This window comes from Mytilus edulis, chromosome 13 (genome assembly GCF_963676685.1).
Source record: "Mytilus edulis chromosome 13, xbMytEdul2.2, whole genome shotgun sequence".
NCBI classification, from domain to species: Eukaryota; Metazoa; Mollusca; class Bivalvia; order Mytilida; family Mytilidae; genus Mytilus; species Mytilus edulis.
In genome coordinates this window covers 51,276,691-51,297,638 of record NC_092356.1, presented here as the reverse complement: position 1 = coordinate 51,297,638, position 20,948 = coordinate 51,276,691, and the positions used below count along the sequence as shown (strand labels likewise).

The 20,948-nt window shown below is 32.3% G+C and overlaps 1 long non-coding RNA gene across 1 annotated transcript; it reads right to left on the bottom strand.

Annotated features, from left to right (window-relative positions):
• Window positions 1-3,276: 3,276 nt before the first annotated feature.
• Window positions 3,277-5,514, bottom strand: LOC139499891 (uncharacterized). The gene is made up of 3 exons (XR_011658257.1): window positions 4,919-5,514; window positions 4,697-4,774; window positions 3,277-4,132 (listed from the first exon to the last, which is right to left on the bottom strand). It is a non-coding gene; the product is annotated as an uncharacterized lncRNA (long non-coding RNA).
• Window positions 5,515-20,948: the final 15,434 nt, after the last annotated feature.

Here is a 20,948-nt window from a genome sequence, read left to right as displayed (position 1 = left end):
AGATTTTTATAGTTCGTTCTCATGTTGAACTGTTATACCACTGTCCCAGCCTGGTTAGGGGAGGGTTGGGATCCTGCTAACATGTTTAACCCTGCCACATTATTTTTGTATGTGCCTGTCACAAGTCAGGAGCTTGTAATTCAGTGGTTGTCGTTCGTTTATGTGTTACATATTTTTTTATTCATTCATTTTTTTTATATAAATAAGGCCGTTAGTTTTCTCGTTTGAATTGTTTTACATTGTTATATCGGGGCCTTTTATAGCTGACTATGCGGTATGGGCTTTGCTCACTGTTGAAGGCCATATTGTGATCTATAGCATTTAATGTCTGCGTCATTTTGGTCTTGTGGACAGTTGCCTCATTGGCAATCATACCAAATCTTCTATTTTCTATAGGAAGATTTGGTATGAGCCCCAATGAGACAACTCTCCATTAAATAACCTTTGATAACATATTCAGCTTAAGGTTTAAAAGTCAATTGTATCAAAACTACAGATATAATGAATAATAGAGACAGGCCATTTTGAACATATACTAGGGGGAAACTTGATGCAAAGCATTATTATTTACTGTTGCATTGCATTTAAGGTTCATCATAAGGAATTGAAAAATATGGCCGTGTTTACACCTCCAAAATTACTATGAGTACAGACAAACTGGTACATCCAGGAAAGTTTTAAGGCATGGCAGGAACTAGATATATAAAAGTTATATGATGTCTACGTTTCAGAAAATTAAAAACTTACCTGGATTTTGATGTTCATTTTTTTCAAGTCTGCAGAAGATAGCAAAATAAACAAACACCCGAGTTTCATTTGATACGGTCCACTCAGTTACACAGTTTAAACCTGTTAAATCACCTATTGTTTACAGGTGTCTATTGTCCATCTATTGTCCATTTAAATCAATACTACTCACAACATTGATTATATGAGGGGAGCTTCTCAATCGATTTCACTACTTAGTTAATTTTTGCACCTTCTGCAGGAACGAAAAAAAATGGATAGCAAAATCTAGAAAAGTTTATAATTTTCTGAAACATAAAATGCATTTAAAATTTATATATCTAGTTCCTGCCATCCCTTAAAACTGTTGCAGGTGTATAGGTTAGTCTGTACTCAGAGTAAAATTTGGGGTGTAAATACGGCTATTTTAGCATAAAGGTTATGATGAACCTTAGGGAGCTACCATTTGATTTTTATGGGGGGGCTAGGATGAAATTTGAAAAAAATAGGCAGGACAGGAGTTTTGAGTAAAAAAAAAAGGCAGGATGAGACACTTTGCAAAAAAAAAGGCAGGATGACAATTTAGGTAAAAAAAAGTCAGGATAAACTAATAAAAAAAAAGGCAGCCAGGACCGAATAGAGTGAAAAATAAAAAGGCAGGACAGAGATTACAACTAAAAAAAAATGCAGGACAAAATTTTTCATCCTAGCCCCCCCATAAAAATCAAATGGTAGCTCCCTTAATAGAACTCTACTTTGTGGCAAATAAACCAAGATTTTTATAGAAAATCCACAGCCTTTAATAAAGAGATTGTTGTTATAAAATTTGAAACATAAGATTACTCACTTGCTTTTCTATGATGTGCTATTGTTTATTTTTTACAAAAAGTTCTAACCAACCTGTAAATTCTAAAATACCTCGTGCAGAGTAACTAAAGTCGAGCCCACCCTAAAAGGTGTACTTGATTTGGTCCATATTTTTATTTGTTCGAACCAATAACTACATTAATAAACTTGTTTTAAGAAATCAATGATAGCACTGCATGCAATAATCTTATATCTATCGGTCATCAAATTGCCAAATATGATAGAACAAGGATGAAGGCTGTGGATTTTCTATAAAATTTTTATATGTTTAGCATTGAAGCAACACAAGGGTACATAATCCTTAAATTTTCCTTCATATAATGTTGTGAGCACTTCATATAATGTTGTGAGCATTTCATATAATGTTGTGAGCACTTCATATAATGTTGTGAGCATTTCATATAATGTTTGGACCACTGCGTATAATATTGTGAGCACTTCATATAATGTTGTGAGCACTGCATATTATGTTGTGAGCACTGCATATAATGGTGTGACAACTGCATATAATTGTGTGAGCACTGTATATAATGTTATGACCACTGCATATAATGGTGATTATATTAACATAAGGCAGTCATGGCGTTCCATAACAATCCATTCAACACATTTAGTGAGTTTGAATACCGCAAAGGGCATGTGCATTCGACTTCAATCGTAATTGACTAGAATGGTCAGTTTTCATACCGAAAGTCGATGGTTGTCTCCGGGCTTCCTCAACGAACTAATAAGAACAGATCGCCACAAAATAGCACAATAGAGTTAAAAGTGGCGTTAAACGCCTACCAATCAATACATCAACCTTATCTGACAAATATTTCTTGTGTTCAAAATGTTAAGTTGTTTACCTGCTTTAGTTTCTTCATTACGAAAGCCACACCATTAACAATATTACGCAACATCTAAAAATATAAAATAAAAAAAAAACAATCTAAAACATTCAATTTCTAGATCATGCAATAAAATAATTCAAGTTAATAGTCCATATCATGTTATTACTTACATACATATCTTGACATTGCACAAGGTGACGTTTTTTCTGTATACTATCTTGTATGACGTATTTAAATCCTCACAAACAAGGGATAAATGATTCATTAAAATTGACTTTAATTTTGGCTTACAGTAAACCTCAGTTCTCAACATCTTTACATTTTGCTTTTCATTTATTTGCTGTGTGCAATGTGTGTCTTTTTATAGTTTGTCAAGATCTTTTCAACTCTGATAATTTTTTTACAGTTTGTTCTTATTTTGTCAGTTTTCCAAGTTGAAGGAGACGGAATATTTCACTAAAGGTATATATTTTTCCGAATAAAACGTTCTTATACTTTGCAAAACTGAAGATATTTTTTTCACAACTATAATAAAAGTGTGGGTCGCTGTGCTATTTTACAGCGGATGACCGTGAGACATGTACAGCTAACAATTCTTCCATACAACAAATATAGTTAACATATTGCTTATAAATTTAGTAAAACAAACCAAAACACAAATACTTAACACTTATCAATGAACCATGAAAATGAGGTCAAGGTCAAATAAAACCTGCGCGACAGACATATAGATCATACAATATTTCCACCAATTATAGTTGACCTATTGCAATTACATTGTAATATAAAAAAAAAAGACCAAAACTCAAAAACTTAACTTTGACTACTGAACCATGAAAATGAGGTCAAGGTGTAATACCACCATTGATTTTTCCCTATTAGTCTTTGTTAAATTGGTACTTTTAAAAAAAATGTACAGAATTTACCTTTATTTCAACCAAAGAAATACTTTGCATGAATAAAGTTTAATCCTTTCCAGTGCTACAGTTAAAATTTCACACTACATTTCATTGCATATAAGAAAGTAACCTGCACCGGAAGTAAACAATCACATTTTTACCAGGTTATTTACTGGTTACCTGCTTTGGCAACTATGTAACCTTAACTTTCCAAAATATTTTATAAGACCATCAAATAAAAAAAGAATGATGCTTTCAGACACCCAACATACATGTTTATGACTCAGAAAAATTTAAGTGCATTGAAATGCAGGGTTAATTTTCTACAACTGTCAAATTCAAGGGAATATTTTTTTAGACCTACTTTCGTATGCAACCGGATGTGGCGTATCATGATTTGGTGGTATTACACCTAAAGAACACCTAAATGTCAAATAAACTTAATGTAATTTTTTTCCCTCCAATTGCAAGTTATTTCAAGCATAACTGCCAAGTTTTGTCTCAGTCAGATCTATAGTTTCAGAGAAAATCACTATAATGTAAGGCCATATCCTACGGCATTTTCAGTCTTATTTCTTCGACAAATCCAAATTTCAGTGTATCATTATAAAATGCAGTGTTGACTAATATCTGATCAAAAACTCATGATCTATGCATTCAAACAATTAAATAGAATACAAAAGACAACTTTTAGATGATAAACAATTTTATTGCACCTTTTAGAGTTCATTTGAAGGTCTGTTTTGGTCTGTTTTGGTCCATTTTTCCTCCTTCCTTCCTTTTTCATCAAAACTTGATATCTTTTGTCTAAAAAATAAAACAAATGTGATTATTTCCCCACAAAAATGATATAAATGTAATGTTAAATCAATAATTAAAGTGTTTTAGCTGAAAGAACTGTCTCTATAAATGTTAACAGTCTACACGGAAGTTTCTAGAAGCCCTTATGTGTAACTCGAGTTTTTAGTCTGTTCGCCTAGTGTGACAAATAATGGTTCCCTTTCAGTCAACCATTTATTGTTACTGGTATCAAAGTCTTTTTATTTACTCATAACAGAATATTTCTAATAGATTTACACAAAGTGTCCACTTTCTTGTATTTTACATTAGAAAATGGGGAGAAAGAGTAATAAAAAATACCTCAAAATGTTTTTAAAAAGGGTTATGTCCCTTGGAATGCTGGTACAAAAAATAATTGGTAAGAATTATAAAGTTTAAGTATGTGAGACTGGATTCTGATGTGTATAAATCCAGGGCAAATAAGTGTTTAGATGATTTATTGTCTGTGCAAAATGTAGATGGCACAATGGCAAATTGTAAACTTTTGCGGCAAAAAAAAACACAAAAAACATGATGATAGTTGATACTTACTTTAATGCTGAAGTATCATCTGCAGACCAATTCACATATAAGATTTTTCAACAGAATGCTCTTCAGAACATGTGAACACTGAAATAAAAAATTCACATGTTGTATAAACAAAACTGTTAGGGTATTATTTAAAATTTAACACAGTAAACTAAATACAGCTTTGTCTGTCCACCCATTTGACTTAGAAAACACCCGTAAACCCCCATTTCAAGGCAATTTTACCTCAAACGTGCTTTCTGTGTCTCAATCCATTCCGAATAGTCCATGTTTACAATGTATGAACTGGTTTATTAATAACTTTTAAAAATGAAAGTACAATAAGGTCACGAGTGCACATGTAGTTTCCCTAAATAGGTGTAATACCACCATTGATTTTTCCCTATTAGTCTTTGTTAAATTGGTACTTTTAAAAAAAATGTACAGAATTTACCTTTATTTCAACCAAAGAAATACTTTGCATGAATAAAGTTTAATCCTTTCCAGTGCTACAGTTAAAATTTCACACTACATTTCATTGCATATAAGAAAGTAACCTGCACCGGAAGTAAACAATCACATTTTTACCAGGTTATTTACTGGTTACCTGCTTTGGCAACTATGTAACCTTAACTTTCCAAAATATTTTATAAGACCATCAAATAAAAAAAGAATGATGCTTTCAGACACCCAACATACATGTTTATGACTCAGAAAAATTTAAGTGCATTGAAATGCAGGGTTAATTTTCTACAACTGTCAAATTCAAGGGAATATTTTTTTAGACCTACTTTCGTATGCAACCGGATGTGGCGTATCATGATTTGGTGGTATTACACCTCAAGGTCAGATGATACCTGTCAGCTAGACATATGTACACCTTACAATTATTCCATACACCAAATATAGTAGCCCTATTGCTTATAGTATAAGAAAAACAGACCAAAACACTAAAAATTAACTATAACCATTGATCCATAAAAATGAGGTCAAGGTCAGATGACACCTGCCAGTTGGACATGTACACCTTACAGTCCTTCCATACACCGAATATACTAGACTTATTGCTTATAGTATCTGAGATATGGACCTGACCACCGAAACTTAACCTTGTTCACGGATCCATGAAATGAGGTCGAGGTCAAGTGAAGGTAATTAGGTACGCACATACCAAATATAGTTATCCTATTACTTATAATAAGAGAGAATTTAACATTACAAAAAGTCTTAACTTTTTTTCCAGTAGTCACTGAACCATGAAAATGAGGTCAAGGACATTGGACATGTGACTGACGGAAACTTCGTAACATGAAGCATCCATATACAAAGTATGAAGCATCCAGATCTTCCACCTTCTAAAATATATAGCTTTTAAGAAGTTAGCATCACTATACCTATGTTGAGCTTTCTGCAACAAAAGTTGCAGGCTCGACAAAAAATATTATTATCTATGCACACGTACAGAAAAATTCTGTTAACAATGGTTAACGAATGCGGAAGAATATTTTAAGAACGAAAGCAATCTCTCATGCAGAGTTATCGGTACTTGCTCTCTCATTTTGCGGGAAAATATGAATGCCTACCCAAATCCAATCTATAAGAAAAATCGAATTATTACAGAAGATTGTCCACTATGCACTTGCACTATCGGTGCATTTCGGTGGGTCACATTCGAGGAAAAGAGGATGGGATTGTGGTTATGACAATTGGGACAAATTCGTCGTCAACTGTGAAACAGATATTCCAAAAAGTTTTTTTTTTTTAACAATTTAGCACATGGTTTCAGAGAATGCAATTTATAAAAATAAAAGATTGATATTCGTATAGGTTCAAATGATCATACACACTTAAATATTTCATGCATGTTAAGCGTACCGGATGAAGGTTAGACTCCAGGAAAGCGCTTCGAACACGTGCAATTCATTATTTCTTTATACAGATAAAATGATGCTCAGAAATTAAAAGAGCTTTTAAAGGCAAGTAAGGTCTAAATTAGCCATAATAATAAGTTACTCTTATATGATACTTGAAATAAAAAATTTACAATCTAAAATACGCATATTATAACTGTACACATTTTTTTGTAGTTTAACTTATATCTTCTGTAAAAATAACATAGGTGTCATATATAGAAATTAGAAGATAGTGCAGAGATCAACAATCGGCAATCCTCTGGTGACTCCGCTACTCTCCTTAATTGCAAATTACCAAAGTCCTGTCCTGCCTTTTTTCAAATTCATCCTAGCCCCCTTCCCCCTTAAAAATCAAATGCTTGCTCCCTTATTGGATTGGAATCACCACTACTATTACATCGTCTCTAAGCTTGTTGATTTTTATTTATTTGTCAGTTATTTTTGCCTTTATTACCAAAGTTCTAAAATATATCTGTTAGAGTTTATGTTATTTTAATGTTAAATAGTTAGTAGATATAGTATTCCTCCAAGTTAGGTTACGTTTCAGAGTTAAACTTTGTTCTCAAATTTTGCATGTTTAATTATATGTACATAAAAGTACTCTGCAACTTTGATACATGTATGTAGTTTTATGAATATAAAGTTCATTCATTCATTCGCTTTTTCTTTTTTTGCCATGTCGTTGTCAGTTTATTTTCGACTTATAAGTTTGAATGTCCATTTGGTATCCTTCGTCTCTCTTTTTATATGGAGGCAAGCTCAATGTTTTATAAACTTGAAACATAAATAATTCCGAATTTTAAAATTGAAATTTGTCGAGTAAAACAATACAGTACACATCATTGCAAGACTTCATAATAATAAGGACTACACGTGTCGGACCAATAGATCATACAATATATAAGAAGGGTACAGTATTTAATGTTTAGTCGGGGACAGGGATGGGTTACTCTTAAGAACTATGAAATAGAAGACTTTATGACACAAAATACGCTATACATACATTGGGGGGGGGGGACACTTGGGTATCAAATAAGTTTCTATAATAGCATAAAATAACTGGAATAGAATTTTTTTTAATATAAGTCGGGTTTTATATGATCATTCAATGTTACATAGAAGGGCAAGAGAGCACTGAAAAAAACATGATTACTTACCTTAAAATGATTCAAGAATAAGCTAAAGATCAGTGATCCTCACGTGAGTTTAATTAAAGGATTAACTTACTTAATTAGCAAAGCAGAGAAACATATATTTTTTACACTTCAGTGATCACTGAGGTTATAATTAGAATTATATAAGGATTCTCTAGAATCGGAAATCTACTCACTAGTTATTTACCCTATTCCCAATGAATATTTATAGGTTAGACAATACTTGGTCATGTTTTATGAAGATTTAAGCCCAAGGCGAAGCCGAGGGCTTAAATCTTCATAAAACATGACCAAGTATTGTCTGACCAATTTAGAACATATTCACACTTTCGAGTGACCTTACAAAATTAGCCTTTCCCATTGTAATATTCAAACCTTGAAAAGAGTTCACATTTTATAATGAACCAAATGTAAAAGATAGGTAATCATTTCAATGGATGGAATGAAATAGCACTGACATAGTTTGTGAGGACCGAATGGATAAATTGTGTTTCTTCTGCTTCAGGTAAAATTTGATACTAATAAAGTTTGAGATTTTTTTTATTTTAAAAAAGCCACACAATGTAAATCCCCTTTTTCAATTTTTTTTTTTATAATTATAAATCTCCGTATAAGCATTTAAATTCAGACCATTCAACGTTAAATGTTTACTCTTTTATTGATAACTTAATATGTATTGAGTTTCTCCTTAAAAAAAATCCTTTGCTTTATATATCAGCAGTCTGAAATTGTTTTCTTGAAAGAAAAAAAATCCCTCAAATGCACGGTTTATAACAAATTAATATTATTTTACCTACATCCTTACTCCCATTGTTTTTGTTTATTCTATATTATGTTTACCATTAGAAAATTTATGAAAATTTGCAAAATTCAAAATAATTTGTTTTAATGTTTGCTCTTTCATCTTTAATCAGTAGGCTGTTTTCCAAGGAAAATGCCTCAGGTGGATGTACACTTCATTAGTGCAGTTATTAAGAGTTCACTTTCATAATTAACTAACAATGAAAAGTCATTCATGTATAGCATTTCATAGTGCATGGAAAACCATGTACTATGAAAATTAGAGGGCAAAAAACTGACTTTTCATTGGACGAGAAGGGGTGAGTATGTTCTAAGTAAATTTCCTTTGTTGCAATTTTCTTATTTTGATATTGCGTTGAGTTTATTACAAGTTATCATACATGTTTTGTACTTATGAATAAAAATAAGGTAATGATCAAATTTAAGGATTCACCTAAGGATACCTTTATGCAACAGACTTATTTGACACAGCTTTGTTTTGTACAGTTTCTTAGTAGAAATTTTAAATCTGTTGACTTTATCTAGAATGAATTTATATATGTTCAGTCAAATTTTTGTACTTCAGCCCGGTCATATTTGAGAAAAATATTAAGAGTTTTATTCAGAATTCAGTCACTTATTCACATTATATTCAACATATAATGTGTCAGTTCTGTGAAATGCAGAAAAAACTGTCCTAGTATCATAGAGTTTACAATAATATACTTAAAATATTAAAAATAGAAAAGGGGCGAAAAAAAGGGATACCTGTTAACAGCAAAACGGAAAATGGGAATAAAAGCGGAACGAAACGAATTCTTCAGAACTATTTGGTTTTCCCAGCGCCAATCATTTAGGAGTAACAGTGAACACTGACAAACTCGTATAGTAAGCCAAATAGTATGGCCGAGTAGGGTTAAGTATGCATATATTTCGACTGAAATTTAAGCAATAAAATGGCTCAATATTCGTGTATTATCTCAAATTTGATTTCAATTTTGTTTTGTTTAATTTTTAATCAACTATTTCCGTTCTTTATAAATTGTTGGTCTAATATTCGGCTTTGAGCGTTCCTAAAAAAAAAGGTGGATCCCGAAAGGCACTACGGTCACATGCAATTTTTAAAGTTTTGTTTTCATTTTTTATCGATTGCATGACTATCATATATTGCCTTTTATAATTGATTTCAGTTTAAAGTATTGATACGGAAGGAATACTGAACGTATGTTGTCGCAATGAACGTTACATGCTATCCGCGAACGTGGGAGGTTGTTGATATCTATCAGACACTACTATCCGCTATACACGCTGAATTTAAGAGTAAGATCAAATATAATTAGCATGAAGGTTGAATACATTCATACCATATAAACATTAAGCCTGCATATTTATGGAATATAGTTGCCGCTGTACATTAAGTGCTCATCTCTATCCATATGTAGGTGTATACATTTTGAAAAAGTAATTTGAAAATAATTTTAAAAAGTTCATACCAACGATAAACATATGATCAAGTTGAAGTGACCATTCGAGATGGTAATCTATTTTGGAATCGGAATTGAATACTTCCACGAGGGGCCTCATTAGTGGTACATTTTTCAGGTGCAGATCCATGAATTTGAAAATGTGGGAGCCTAGTTAGACAACGTTTGGACCGATGCTTGTAAAAAGGATATGCATTATCTTGGCCGTAGCTCCGTTAGGGTTCGGCGGCCCCCTAAATCCGCCTCAGTTTTTTTAATAGCAACTGAAAGGAAACGGAACATTTTTGTATCAAGTGGGTCTCATTGGGGTCTAAGCGTGACGCGGGATTGCCGATTTTTTGTAAGCGTGACACGTGAAAGTCAAATTATTGTGTCGTGAAAACGGGAAATGAGGTCTTGCGGGATCCGGGAAATGACCAAAAAATGAGAATTGCTTACGTACATAGTGCAAGCGGGATACGGGAATCCGACAAAACAGTAAGCGGGATCCGGGATCGGAACCCCCCAATGAGACCCCCTATCAAGGGATGGTTCCGTATTTGTTATTTGCGCATTTTTAAGTTATCGTACGACAATCAATTTTGAGCAAAGAACAAGTACGCAGCTACTTCCAGTCAGGTGAATATTAGAAGGTCAACAATTTATTAAGAAATTGTTGATTAAAGGTTATAGGCGAGTGACATTTTTCAAAAATACGCTTAGTTAACGACTTTAATGCACCCACATAACATATGGCTATATATATTGTATATCATTCGAAAGCTTATTATCTGTACTTTCTGTTTGCCCGGTCGTCAATAATTCGTAAGGCAAAGCAAACATGAAAGCTCGGATATTGATGTAAGTTAGAAACCTTGTGTCCCTCCGTTTGTCTTTTTAATATAAGTGCATAAACGGAGATTGTACATGAAGGGATTTTTTTTCAGGAAAAAAAAATAGAGTTGAATAGTAAAAAAAATCAAATGTACCATTACATCTCTGCCTGTTACGGAAGCCGTAAGCGGACACAAAATAAATTAGAAAATACCGTTTTACCGACATCTCGTTAAAAAATATATCGTTATCTCGATAAAACGAAATTGTTATATCGAGATCTCGGATTATTATATCGTTATCTCGATTTATTATATCGAGATCTCGGAATATTATATCGTTATCTCGATTTATTATATCGTTTTCTCGATAAAACGAAACTGTCTCGAGATCTCGGATTATTATATCGTTTTCTCGATTTATTAAAACAAGATCTCGGATTATTAAATCGTTATCTCGGTTAAATATATATCGACATGTCGATAAAAATATATCGTTATCTCGATAAAACGAATCTGTATTTCTGAATTCCTCATTTTAATGTTATCTTACAAATATTCAAATTAATATCAAAAACAAAAATTGAAAGCACTCTTTAAAATTTTTAACTTGATTCATTTATTTTTTTAGTTTCGGAGAATGAAATAGTGGATTTCCGTAACTATTCTTAACAGAAATTCCTTGTTTTAATGTATGGACGACCTGAATACCAAAACATATATATAAATGTTAAAATACTCAACTCTATCTATTTTTATTTTCACGTTACCTTTGCTGTTCTTCATCCCATATTTATAGATATAACATGTCCATTGTGCCGCAATGACCATTAGAGGGGTTACGGAGGCCCTAAATGCCAAAATACGCGTGAAAATTAAGAAATAGCTTATTTTGAATAGTGGAATGGACATTTTGAAAAATGGAATAGACTGTTGCGACCCTTCAGCCCCTAATTCCAAATATACATTATACCTCATTCGAAAGCTTATTAATATACCATTTTATCTCTCTTTCTATAAGCTTTCAAGTAGTGTATAAAGGGGCCGAAGGGTCTGTGTTACTCCTCTAATATGCGTTGCGGAACATATTGACTATATGTCTTTTGTTCTCTATAAATAAGCTTTCGAATGAGGTATAAGGTATGTATGTAATTAGGGGCTAAAGGGTCGAAGCAGTCCATTCCATTATTCAATATATCCATTCCATTATTCAAAATTGGTTATTTTCAAAATTTTCACGCGTATTTTGGCATTTAGGTCCTCCGTAACCCCTCTAATGGTTATTGCAGCACAATGGACATGTTATATCTTTATATCTGGGATGAAGAACAGCAATGATAACGTGAAAAAAAGAAAAGATAACGTTGAGTATCTTAATATTTATCTATATGTTTTGGTATTCAGGTTTTCCATACATTGAACCAAGGAATTTCGGTTAATAATAGATAGTTTATTCTCCGAAACTAAATAAATGAATGAATTAAGTTAAAAATTTTAAAGAGTGCTTTGAATTTTTGTTTCTGATATTAATTTGAATATTTGCAATATAACATCAAAATTACGAATTCAGAAATACAGATTCGTTTTATCGAGATAACGATATATTTTAATCGAGATCTCGATATATTTAACCGAGATAACGATTTAATAATCCGAGATCTCGTTAAATAAATCGAGATAACGATATAATAATCCGAGATCTCGATATAACAGTTTCGTTTTCTCGAGATAACGATATATTTTTTCTATCGAAACCTCGATATATTAAACCGAGATAACGATTTAATAATACGAGATCTCGATATAACAGTTTCGTTTTCTCGAGATAACGATATATTAAACCGATAACAATACAATAATCCGAGATCTCGATTTGATAAATCGAGATAACGATTTAATAATCCGAGATCTAGATATAATAATCCGAGATTTCGATATAATAATCCGAGATCTCGATATAATAAATCGAGATAATGATATAATAAATCGAGATAACGATTTAATAATCCGAGATCTCGATATAACAATTTCGTTTTATAACGATATATTTTTTATCGAGATCTCGGTAAAACGGTAATGTTTTATCGTGATCTCGAATTACAAAAAATATTTTCTTATGTTTTGTGTGTCCCCTTACGGCTTCCGTAGCCTGTAAGCTATCTCATAATCTTAAAACAATAAATAAAATATATGATAAACTAGCATGCGAGTTAGTATAGATCTGAATTTAAATCAGATTGTATTAACCCATGCTATTTCACGGCCGACACTCGGCTAACCGAGAGATTGGTCGGTTAATCTATATTGAGTATGCGGCTATATGAGCGGTTGGTCTGTTAATCGGGTTGGTTATACGTCTGTTAAGAGTAAAACGCACACTTTAATGTTAAACTCTGTTTAAATATACAGATTTTTGGCATATTATAAGAACCAAATCAAAAAAAGAAAAGTGTCTAACAAAATGATATCTATCATAGAACATTTTTCCACCTGTTAAAAAATTTCATAGTCGGCGCATTTTTCAGTAAAACTAAAAGGCGACGCGCAAGTATGTAGTATTTATGCTATTACGTATAGCAATTTTTTAATAAAAGGCGAAACAAACAATTTTATATATCATTTAAAGGACACAAAATAGTACTTTTATTCTAAAAAAATAAATTGACCTAAGTAAATATTTCATAATTGTAATATAACGTGAATAATACACCGTTTTAGTGAAAATTGTAGGAATAAATAGATATAGGAAGATGTGGTGTGAGTGCCAATGAGACAACTCTCCATACAAATAACAATTTAAAAAGTAAACCATTATAGGTTAAAGTACGGCCTTCAACACGGAGCCTTAGCTCACACCGAACAACAAGCTATAAAGGGCCCCAAAATTACTAGTGTAAAACCATTCAAACGGGAAAACCAACGGTCTAATCTATATAAACAAAACGAGAAACGAGAAACACGTATATATTACATAAACAAACGACAACTACTGTACATCAGATTCCTGACTTAGGACAGGTGCAAACATTTGCAGCGGGATTAAACGTTTTAATGGATCCAAACCTTCTCCCTTTTTCTGAAACAATAGCATAACATCACAACAAAGAAAAACATACGATAAAATATCAATTGGCAGACTTAACTCAATCAAAAAACGTATGATTAAACAATGAACGAATAAATTTGATCTGCGATATCTGAATACAAATGCACAGTTAATTAAATATTAGAGACAAACATTCATGACCAAAAAGCTAACAAACAAATTCAAAAACAGGACATGACTGAGAAATATTTAACCAATCAATGTTCACTTTAGAAAAAAACCGGTTTTTTTATAATCTTGAAGTTTATACAAATGTTGTAAGAATAAGTGAAGATATTACAAATAATCAAAGCTGGTGTACAGACAAGATCCGTATAAATAAAAAATGACAAAAAAGCATTATAAACAGTATCAACAGGTCGAATTAACAAGAAAATACGATTTGAGAGTACTCGCAGTTACTGACAGCTAGTTAAAAGCCAAAACCAATTAATAATAAAAAATCATGCATCAGAGACTAAAATCGACTAAAACACATCACAGGGATTTAGTATTTTAACGTCATTAATAGTCAAAGAAGACATGACTTGTGCAATGCCAAAAATAAATGTATCGACAGGTAGTAGTATAGTGAAGAGCGACTTCTATAGAAATAAAAGTTAACGTGTCTGTGTCTCTATACATCTCGCCTCAAAAGATAATGAAATTTAGTTATGTTTTAATTTTCTAATGACAATATCAATATTAGTGCCAATGTGAACTATATTCAGAGATCTTATTACAATATCGGTACGATAACCCTTACTTAAAAGTTTGTTTAAAGGTTCGATGAGTTTACAAGGATCACATAGTGATTTCCTCGCTTTAAGTACAATATTACCATAAAATTTAGGATGTGAAATACCATTTTTAATAAGCTTTCTACAGGTATAGCCAAATTTACTAATCAAATCTTTGTATCTATGAAAGAATTTAGTAAAAGTTTTAAGTAATTTATGGTATCGAAATCCCTGACACAACAATTTACCAGTGATGCATTGATTACGTTCGTTAAAATCTATGACATCAGAACACACACGGGCAAACCGAAAAAGTCTGTTAATGGGTTGGACAATTAAAATTGTGTCAGTTAAGAGTTATTTAGCCACGACAATAGTTTTGCTACCTTTATATTTTCCCACTGAAAAAGTTAAGAAAGAGATGTTCTTCAGTTAAAAAAAAAAACAATATGGTGCAACAGTATTCTTCTAGTCAGAGCATATTTGTTTTGACCTTTTGTGCATTTTATAGAAGAGTGTTTCACTTTAATATAACGTGATATGGATTGGCCGCTGGAATATGCATTTTTAATTTATTATTAACGATTCAATCAGCCTTTATTGTTGTGTCTGTTCAAAGTAGCACGTTCTAAAATCCGACTGAAAATGTTTTTCTGTTACAACACAGTATATATCGTTCTCATATGCACATAATATGTGTCTCTGGACGTTTAACCCTAATTCGACTGTTATTTTCTTCTATTACTTAATCATATGTTGTTTACAAATCATTCTAAAGAAGTAAATGAAAAGGATCGAATGCAGCTACATTTGGCTATCTTAAGTTTTAATTCATTTTATTCCGTTTAGTTCCTTTCTACATAAGTGCAGAGAAGAACTGCAGTTGTCCGAGTGTAAACTTCTCGTTTGAATTGTTTTACATTATTATTTCGGGGCCTTTTATAGCTGACAATGCGGTATGGGCTTTTCTCATTGTTGAAGGTTACCTATAATTGTTAATTTCTGTGTCATTTTGGTATCTTGTGGAGAGTTGTCTCATTGGCAATCATATCAAATCTTCTTTTTAATATTCTAGCATTTGTCACCAATTTAAGTACATCGCAATCCGTTACTGTTTCAACACCCAGGGTTTTCTCTTTTTTTAGCAACGCATCACTCTCTACTGTCCTTGTCTATTATTCTCCAGATTCTCCGCGTGTATACCATGAGGGTCCGGATTGGGGGTGTTTTTTTATTTTTGTATTCTTTAAATTGTTATATCACTTTTCTCTACATTTAATTTGTTACTCATTATTCTTTTTCTTTTCTTTATATTATGATCCCAATATATTTTACTTACTGATGTTTAGTTACATTACGACGTTTATCTCTGATTTATATACTGGTTACCAATGTAGATGACAAAGTGGTGGCATTCATGACAATTTGACAGAATCTACATGATATATGAGACCATTCTTGTGTAGCAGGAACAATTCTGCCTAAGATTCGGGAGTGCGGACCACAGCTAATTCTAGTTTGTAAACTGATGTGCGGAAAACGACTGATGCCAAAAGTGATGAGCTGTAATAAATCTAAGTAAATAAAAACCAAAAACTGAAAACAATATATGATTTAATTAACAAAATACAACTTTTATTTATGTAAAGCCAAAAGGTTAGAAATGGAGCATTCAATAAGACTTCAATTTACCATACTGAGGAGGCATGTAGCTAATGCACTAACCTATTGGAAACTGGTTGGAAAACTTGGCTTTCCGAGGTGGGACTGAATGTCAGTCCTCAGAGGATTCAAAGTAAGAATCTAAAACTAGTTATATTAAATATATAAATTTCTCACAGAAGGTAACCAAAGAATTTGCAACGATGCAAATATTAAACTTTACAATATAAATAAATATCTTTAACCAATGAATTAAAATAGCAAAAGCTATGTAATTTAACAAATATATCCTTAATAAGCTTCATGTAAATAAATTAACAATGAAATACATTAATATGAAATTTAGAGTTTTACCAAAGGGAGCTAAAAATTAACTAATAACTCTGTCTGCTACACTTGAAAGAAATTAATATTACTTTAATATTACATTTTTTGAAACCATTTTTATCAAATTTCAATTTCCATTGTCTAAATTGTTCATTGTTCATGTGTTGTTTGTGTATATTTTATGTTTCCTTGTTCATATGTTGTTTCCATATATTTTAGCCGTTCTTCTTGAGCCTACCCATTTAATCCGATAACACCCCATATAGCAATAAAATTATACTTTTTGCCATTCATTACTTTTAACAGACCAATCAACAGACCGGGTTTTATACATCCGACGGTTATGCCGACCCATTAACAGACCAGGTTTTAGATAAAAATTGATTAATGTCACCAAAAGTCAGATTTTCGTGTAGATTTTTCACACAATGATATTAATGTAGTTAACAAACGATGTTCAAAATATTGCATGCAAGTAAATTTAACCAACGTGTCTTTTTGTGTAAATTTTGTGTGTGTAAAATGTGTATAAATTTATTGATGAGTAACCCGCCTTTTCATTTAATAGATCGTTTATCGAAGCTAGACAAAATATAATTACACCACTGGATTCAGTACATTGAATTGTTTTGTCAGACATGAATTATTTTTATGATAAAAATATACTTAAAAAGTTATACAATGAAACATACTGAACTTGCAATGATTTTCTCGATAACACCTGATTAACAGACATTAGCCAACCCGATTAACAGACCAACCGCCGATATAGCCGCATACTCAATATAGATTAACCGACCAATCTCTCGGTTAGCCGAGTGTCGGCCGTGTATTTTCACTAATGCATTCCAACGGCCGGCACTCGGCTAACCGAAAGATTGGTCGGTTAATCTATATTGAGTATGCGGCTATTTCGGCGATTGGTCTGTTAATCGGGTTGGTTAAAGTCTGTTAATCAGGTGTTATCGAGAAAATAATTGCAAGTTTAGTATTTTTCATTGTATAACTTTTTAAATATATTTTTATCATAAAAAATATTCATGTCTGACAAAACAATTCAATGTACTGAATCCAGTGGTGTATTTTTTTTCTAGCTTTGATAAAAGATCTACAAAATGAAAAGGAGGGTTACTCATCAATACGTTAACTTTATATACATTTTACACACACAAAATGTACACAAAATGACACGTTGGTTGAATTTACTTCCATGCAATATATTAAACATCGAAAAAAGACAGCATTATGTTTGTTAACCATATTAATATCATTGTGTGAAATTTTTTCCACGAAAATCTGTATTTTGGTAACATTTATCAATTTTTATTTAAAACCTGGTCTGTTGATGGGTCGGATGTATAAAACGCGGTCTGTAAATTGGTCTGTAAAGAGTTATGAATGGCAATAAAAGTATAATTCTATTGCTACATGGGATGTTATCGGTTCAAATGGGTAGGCTCAAGACAAGCGGCTAAAACATACGGAAACAACACATGAACAATGAAACATAAAATATACGGAAAGAACACATGAACAATGAACAATTTACTAGAAAATGGAAATTGAAAATTGATAAAAATGGTATAAAAAGTGTAATATCAAAGTAATACTAATTTCATCCAAGAATGGTTGCATATATCATGTGGATTCTGTTTAATTGTCATAAATGACACCGATTTGTCATCTTCATTGGTAACCAGTATACAAATCCGAGATACAGGTCGTAATGCAACTAAACATCAATAAGTAAACTAAATTGGGATGCTAAAATAGAAAGAATAATAAGTAAGATAAATAAAATGTAGAGAAAATTGGCATAAAAATTTAAAGAATACAGAAACAAATTAAAATGTCAATTGTTCTTGAACAATTGAGAGGTCTTTCCTTTTGTAATGTAAAATACATGTTCCAATAGACGTAGAATGTATTGAAAAGTTCTTACACAGGTTATGCCCCTTACAGAAAGGTCAAATCTCCGGTCAAATGTAAAAAAGTTGCGCCTCATTCACCTCAACGTTTTTCACTATTTACTATTTCTGTAAGTACAATCGTTTTTGAGATATCGACTAAAAAGTTGTAAGGTCAAAGGTCAAGGTCAACCTTAAAAAGCTTTAAAACACACTGAAAATCCTTTAAATAAGGTCAAAAACACATAATTCACTATATACGATATGACCTTGACCTTTGACCTTTTGACCTTTGCCAAGGTCATTAGTCCCCAATGTCATTGCTGAAGACCCCATGGGTCTAGGACCTTTGGTTATATAGTAAAAGCTGATTTTCTCTTTTCAGAAACCTAAAACAGGGGTTATGCCTCTTACAGAAAGGTCAAATCTCTTCGGTCAAAATGTAACAAAGTTGCGCATTAATGACCCAAACATTTTCCACTATACAACACTTCTGAAAGTTTTACGGTTGGGTAGATTATCCCATAACAAGGTGTTAGGTCAAAAGTCAAGGTCAACATACACATTTGACCTTGAGGTATTTTTTCAAAGTCACATGAATTGATAATGAATGGTGAAGATCCTAGGTGTCTATGACTTTTGGTTTCTGAGTTTTGGTGGCCAACCGACACCGGTTAATTTTAATAGGGGCATAACCCTACCAATGAGTCGTTGAATCTTTTCGATCCAAAAGTAACGAAGAACAAGGGTCTGGTCTTGAACAAATTTCACCCTTCGTTTTTTTTCTACCTATTACGGTTACGGTGTTGGAACGATAACAAGGTTTTAGGGTTTCGGAGGGATTACTCCGAACCGACAAAATATTTCGACTCACAGGGTGAGTTCCGGATAGGTATTCATGACACCGATACAAAGTGTGAACATGAAAGCGACACGTCTTAGGGTTAAGGCTGCTAACTTCGTCAAATTTTGGCGGAAGAATGATAATAATAAACAGAAGAAATAGGAAAGACCTTAAAATAACACCCCAACCCGGACCCTCATGGTATACACGAGAATCAGGATGGAGACGCAGAATATAGAATAATAGATAAGGAAAGTAGAGAGTGATGCATTGCTAAAAAAGAGAGAAAAAATTATAACTGTTTAAGAATACACATGAAACAACCCTGGGACGGATTGCTGACGAATTAAGGTTTAACGCCCAGTGACAAATAGCATGTGCATATGAGAACGAAAATACGTTATATGTTTGTCCTATGTTGTATTAGAAAGACACTTTCAGTCGGATTTTAGAACATGCTACTTTGAACAGACACAAAAAATAAGGCGGATTGAAAACGTTAAAATAAATTCATGATATCCCAGCGGCCAATCCATATCACGCTATATCGAAGTGACACACCCTTCAATAAAATGCAAAGAAAGTCAAAATAAAACGCTCTTACTAGAAGGATACTGTTCACCGTATTGTCTTTTTTTTTTACTCAAGGACATCTCATTGTTAACCTTTTCAATGGGAAAATATACTTTTTCAACGGGAAAATATATAAAGGTAGCAAAACTATTGTCGTGGCTAAATAACTCTTAACTGATACAATTTTAATTGTACAACCCATTAACAGACTTTATTCCCATCATTTTCACTAAAACGTGGTATTATTGACGTTATATTACAATTATGAAATATATACTAAATAAATGTCAATTTATTTTTTAGAACCAAAGTAATATTTTGTGGCCTTTAAATGATATCTAAAATTGTTTGTTTCGCCTTTTATTAACAAAAAAAACTATGCGTATAAGCATAAATACTACATACCTGCGCGACGCCTTTTAGTTTTGCTGAAAACTGCGCAGAATATGAAATGTTTTTATAGGTGGAAAATGTTCTATGATAGATATCATTTTGTCAGACACTTTACTTTTTTTGATTTGGTTCTTATAATATGCCAAAAAAACTGTATATTTAACAGAGTAAATTGTGCGTTTTACTCTTAACAGACGTATAACCAACCCGATAAACAGACCAACCGCCCATATAGCCGCATACTCAATATAGATTAACCGACCAATCTCTCGGTTAGCCGAGTGTCGACAGTGATACCACTTTGTGGGGTTTTTCACGTCAACTAATATCACTTTTTTTTAAAATTATTATGAGATCGTTGTACTATTAGAGACGTCCTAAACGAAAAATTATAACTATGGTTTTAGATGCCAATGTTTAATCAATGCATGGTAGATGATCTACTTAAAAAGAAAAAATGACAAAAAATACCGTACTCCAAGCTTAAGGGAAACTCAAAACAGATTAAAATGATGCATCAAACCTGGCTTTATAGCTAGCTAAACATATCACTTGTATGAAAATAGCGCTCTGGTTATCTGACTGATGTCTTAAATTAGAAT